The sequence below is a fragment of the Tinamus guttatus genome, unplaced genomic scaffold, assembly GCF_059628265.1.
Source record: "Tinamus guttatus ecotype Peru unplaced genomic scaffold, ASM5962826v1 Tinamus_guttatus_pri_ptg000015l, whole genome shotgun sequence".
Lineage (NCBI taxonomy): Eukaryota > Metazoa > Chordata > Aves > Tinamiformes > Tinamidae > Tinamus > Tinamus guttatus.
Window position 1 is genome coordinate 550,550 of NW_028288549.1, and position 6,000 is coordinate 556,549.

Here is a 6,000-nt window from a genome sequence, read left to right on the forward strand (position 1 = left end):
GTCCTAGAAGCCATGGGGCACGGCACTATCACCTCCGAGCACTACTTCAGGCAACAGGCCAAAAGGAAAAAGCTCCTTCATGCATATCCAGGAGCACAGCATTAACAAAAGGCAGTTCTGCCATCCTCTCACCTCACTCCGTGAGCTCTAGCCTGCGCCTTGCTCTTCTCCCTTTCTGGTCCCTTCACAGCACACGTGTGCTTTGACGTCACATGTGCTCGCGAGGGGACGCGCTCAGCAGCCAGAAGCCCTACAATTACAAAGCACCTCTTCACACCTGCCTTTTTGGCACGCTTGCCACACAGGGCTGGCCTGCCCATGCATGGGCTACTATGCTGCAAGCCCAGACACTGCCAGCCTTGCAGACAGCCTTCCTAGCAGCCTTTTCAGGCTGCCTGCATGCTCCATGCATCCCTTTCTAGAGCATCACGCTGCCTCTTGGGACCTTCCCCTCCCACTCTTGCACTGGCCCGGATTTGGAAAAGTGCCAGCAACTCTTACGGCACCTTCTCTGCCAGCATCCTTCGCAGAGCCGCCTTTGCTTTCCTTCTTTGCCAGCGGTGACTCTTTGGCAGCTTCTTGCATGGCTTTGGCCACGTCCTGCTCATCTGCGAACCTGCAAATCACAAGGGCACACCAACCATACCTCAGGTGGGAGGCTCACTCCAAACTGCGACACACTTCCCTCCCACTAGGAGGACTTAAGCCCACGCAGAGCACGACAGGAACTTCCCACCATTACTAGAAATGAGTCCAACAGCAACAGCTCCCTCCCGCAACTTCCACAGAACGCTTAACCAAAGCTGCTTCTGCCAGAGTCTCACCTCACCCGACGTGCTCTACGAGGGGCCTCTCCTGCCATCTCTCCATCACTCCTCTGCTTTGGCAGAACAAGCTCTTGGGAGAGGAGGCGCTCACCAACCAGACCACCTGCAAGGACAAAGCATGCAAGCTCTTCACATCTGCTTCTGCGGGACATTTCCCACAAGAGGCACGTGTTGGCCTGATCACACATGGGCTACTGCGCACGGAGCACACACTCAGCTAGGCTTGGAGGCCAGCTTGCTAGAAGATTCTTCATAGAATCACGCAGAACCACACAATGGTTGAGGTTGGAAGGGACCTCTAGAGATCATCTAGCCCTTGCTCCTTTCACACTCCTCATCTTGCCCGAGCCCCCCTTCTAAAGGACCATGGGGTTCCCTGAGCTCTCCTTAGGCCATTCTTTTGGGTGCACATTCTCCAAGTCGGGCCAGAGGGAGAGTGTGGTCACTTGACAGAATCTCTTTGGCATGGCACACATTCATTCTGAGAAGGCCAACACATATAGGCTGTCTTCGCCCCTTAGGGTTGCTCTCCACGCTCGCGCTTACAGTACCTTTGCTGTCCGTCTGTTCAGGCAAGCCTTGTTCTGTACCTGCATTTTTACGTATAAATCTGGAAAGAACAAAGGTGAAACCAGTTTCAAGAAGGGGCAATCCAGTCCCATGTAGCCTCCACTCAGCTGCTGCTCACAGAGAGGTGGAACACTATTGTAAGCTCTACAGTTTTGCAAAGCAGAAGTTGGCACAAGGAAGCAGTGCATCTTAGGAGCACTAGTGCACAGCACTCCACTGCTGGGATGGCACAAGAAACTCCATCCAAGGGCATTGTCTAGATCAGGCTGGGACACAGCTTCGCACAGATGCTTTTCAGGGAAAAAAAAACATGCAGGGAAGAGAAACCTCTTGAGCTTTAGCAGGGGGTTATTCAGTTTCTCTCAAAAGAAAGCAGATGAAGCTGGATGTATGCAAAGGGATCCCTAACTTCCTCTCTCCCTCTCATTGGGGAGCAGTGGAAAGCAGAACCTCCTCCAGGTGACTCCACCTGAACAGACATGGCTTCCCAATGAGGCAAGAATGGCCTCGGACTTTGCTCACAGGTATAACACCACTACTACTCCTCCTGATGAGAGAAGCCCTGGCATCTACGCCCTAGGCCCCTCTAGCTGGTCCTATGAAGCAGGAGATAAGAAGCTGCTCAGTCAGGCAGTCAAGGCCTACACAAGGAAACATACTCACTGTGGCAACACAAAGACACCCCCAGGAGGCATCTGAAAAACAGCCGTCTCTGTGCGGGCAATGATCAAAGGCCTCAAGGCTGGTGTCTGCAAAAGTGACAGAGACGCACACGGTCACCCCCGGAAAAGAGCCCCTGGCTCACAAGGGTGGAAACTGCCTACTACTACCCACACAACAAACCGCTCCTCCACAACTCTCACACCACGGGCTCCTGCATCAACATCAGACCCTGTCCCAGCACAGACATGCTGCCCAGCAAAACCCTGAGAAGGAGCACTAATGCTGCTGGCCTTTGGTGAGGCCAGCCACAAGGAGATTCCCTCAGGCAACAAGCTCTTTCCTAAAAAGAGCTCAGGACAAGGCAGCACAGCACGAAGCTTTGCCTTTGATGGCCTTTCTGCCAGCATGGCTTACTGGAAGCTGAGAGGCTGGTGGAGGGGGAAGGAGCAGCAAAACTGCGCTGTGCTTCGTCTTCTTCCCAAAGCCCTTCCCAACAGGCATGGGCTACCGCCCTGCATCCTTCCTCTGACCCAAGACAGCTGCTCTCAAAGACTCCTGTGTTGGCAAGTCTCTCCCGAAGGTGAGACAAGGTCTCTGCAGAGAGCTCCCGGGATGGCACCTCAAGCCTACCCAAGGCACTTCACAGCCAGAGAGAATTCTGGGGCCTCTTTTCTAAAGAAGCAGAGGGAGCACTCAACACTTCCCAGACTTACCCGCAGGAAAGATTTTGACAGCTTTCCCGTCACATCCACTTCATTGATAAAGTCTTCAAAAAACCTCATGGTGACGTTCCTTTCTCGGCACACAAGAATGCCGATGTTCTTGAAAACGAAGTCAAAATCTTCCCCTTTGGACAAGGCCCACACAAGCAAGGTCTGAGTTGCCCTTAGACAAACGGACACCTTCTGCAGGGAAAGGTGGGTCCTCATAACCATGGTGGTAAGCTTCACTTGAGCAACTTCCAGATGCCCTGCAAAAAAAGGCAGCAGGCAACAAAGTCACTCAAAGAACCCTTGGGCACACTCAACTCACCTGGCAGCTCAGCACACCCTCCACAGCCTTCTCAACACCCTCCCTCCCCACCCACTCCCCTTTCAGCAGCAAACCTCTTGCTTGGGGGGTACAGACCCATCCCCAAACACCTTTTGCTCTTCCTAGCAAACTGGACATGGTTTCACAGGAATGCAAGAACCACTCCAAACACAGCCCCACTCCTTCCTGACCCACAAGAGCCATGCAGGGCCCCCTCCAGCTGGCCACAGGGCCCTGGGGAAAACTCCTCCTCCCACCTCTGCTTCACTGCTCCCTGCAGCTATCTTAGACCACTACTAACTACAAGCTGCCAGGCAGAGCCCTGCCACAACACGAGGGAAACACCAGCTTTGCATCACGCTTCTAACCAGGCCACGGGATGTTCTCGTAGCTGAGGTCATTCTCCTTCAGAAACGCGTTGTCCAGATGTAAGACAGGCCTCCGAACAGGGAAACTCTTGTTCCTCACAGAGCACAAGTAGTTGTCCATGATGAACATGTTTCCCACGCCTGCTAGCTGGACAGTCTGAAAAGAAGAGAGCATGTAAAGAACATGAGGCGGCTTTTCACATGCCCAAAAAGTAAGGGATAGCTTTTCAGGGCACTCAGAGGGTGCTTAAGGACTGGATCTACAATGCAGGAAGATGAGGTGCTTTGCAGGAGAGCCCTGCACTCTCTAGCCATGGCCTCTCCCACCCCTCACCTCCCAACAGCTAAGCGCTGACCCACAAGTAGGGAACACCATCCAAGGAGGTGCAAGACGTGGCAGAAAGTCTCCACCGTGTGCCAGGCACGTTGTTCCACCCAGCCACGTGGGGCCAGAGAACGCCCCAGAGGAGAAAGCCCACATTCTGCTTCTCCAGCTGCCCTTTGCTTTGGCTCTCTATTGCCAGAGACCTGGCTCTGGGGCAGAACTGCAACCCACAGGCTCCTGCTGGCACATCGCTTCTGCTTTCAGAGAGGACAGCGGTATGACTGCTCAAAGGCAGCACGGAAATGGGGGCATCGGCGCTCATCAGGGTCTGAGGGAGAAGGAGCAGAGAAGCCCACCTGGTTCTGCAGCAGCGCCTGGCGGTAACACTCGCACGCGCAGTCCCAAACTTTAGCGATATCTAGGCAGGAAGAGAAAGATGGGCTGTGCTTGAAGTGCACAAGCTCACCTCCATGCCAACCCTGCCAAACCACGCAGACGCAGCAAGCGTCACCCACCACCACCACAATCCCGCAAAGGACCCTTGCAGAGGAGGGCAGCGGAACTGACATTCCAACAGCCTTCCAACTACAAGCACTCCCCTGAAAAGGAAAGCATCGAGCTCTAAGAGGAACAGTTCCTAGTGCCTCTCTAGAGCCCTGCGGGAGCACCAGCTCACCTCAGCCTTCTGCAAACAGCACTGCTGCCCTTTCACATGCTCCTTCCTAAGCTTGACCCTCTCCCTGGCAAAACCGACCAATCCATTCCCACCCCACTAAGAGGACACTCCTCTGCCCACCACCGCCTTGGACACTCAGGGACCTTTGCGACTTACTTTCCTTACGGAATCTCACGAGCCGCTGAGAGAGTGAGTGGAGGAAGTTTGAGCAAAATGACTCCATTGCTCAAGGCACAGGCCACCAGCTCCTCCGCTCCAGCACACCAAAAGCCCAGCGCTATTGCACTGCCTCTCTTGCCCTCTCCTCCTCACTGCAGAGCAGCTGCCACGAGCAGAGGGGAGCCAAGAGCAGCCGAGTGCCAGGGCTCAGCGTGGCCTCGCACGGCAGTGTGCGTGGGGCGCCCTACTTATAGGGAAGCTCTGATGGTGATGCGGGACATCCCACTGTGACCCCAGCCCGTGTCACAAAAGGCTGCAGGGCCCGGCCACCCCCACCGTCGGGCACCTCCCTATATTTCACCCCACAAGGACAAGGGGGCAGCACTCGGCTTCCTGGGGGATGCCCCCTACCTCCCCATGATCTGCACGCCTTAGCAACAACCATCCCCACCTCCGCGCTGGGGAGGATATTCAGGCCAAAAGGAAAGATAAGCAAAGAACTGAGGAGAGGCTGGTTAATCTAAGGAGCTGCAGCCTGCCACAAAACAGAGAGCTCTTCTTATTCCTACCCAAAATAAAGGAAGCCCCCCTGGTACACAACACTGCTAACCATCAGTTGCTCTGTCAGGAAAGATTCTCTCAGGAACACCTTCCCTTGGGGAGCGTCTTTCCTTTCTAAGGAGAGATTTCACAGCCCTTTGGTGGCTAGAAATCTCCCAGGAAGACAAACCTCCCAAAGACGACACTGACAGCTTTGTGTTGGGAATAGTGCACATCACCCCAAAGGGACACAAGGGCCCTGTGCAACCACAGACATCTTCAGAGCACAACTACACACTGATACACTCCCTGCCAGAGCAGAGAACACCCTCATGCCTTCTTGTTTTGCACCAAATCCAGACTTCACCTCACCAGCCCCAAGCTTGTGAGTTAAACAAGAGAAATGTGAAGAAGCTGAAAAGGGAATTTTGCCCAACTAATCCTCAAGAGGAATTCAAAAGACATTTCAGCATTCCCAGAGCTGCGGTGTTTAAATGCATTTGTGAAATAAAATCAAAGGAAAACAAAGCTTTTTTTTTTTTTTTTTTTTTTTTTTTTTTTTTACTTACCTACAAACATACAAATTCCTGTGAAGCAGGTATACCACTGACAGGCTTGCATGATATGATGATTTTGCCCAAAGGAACAGTCCCAGGAGCCACCAAATGAGTTGAGCAAGGTCCGTGGGGTGGTAGGAGGGTGCCAGCAGCCCCTCTGAGACATTCTCTGTGACACGCTCTGGATCACTGAGGGACACGGCGCCTCACACCTGCCCTCAGCCCAGGGTGTCCCCACACTGCCCAGAGCTCCGGGTCCTTCCTTCCTCCTAAATACGACAGC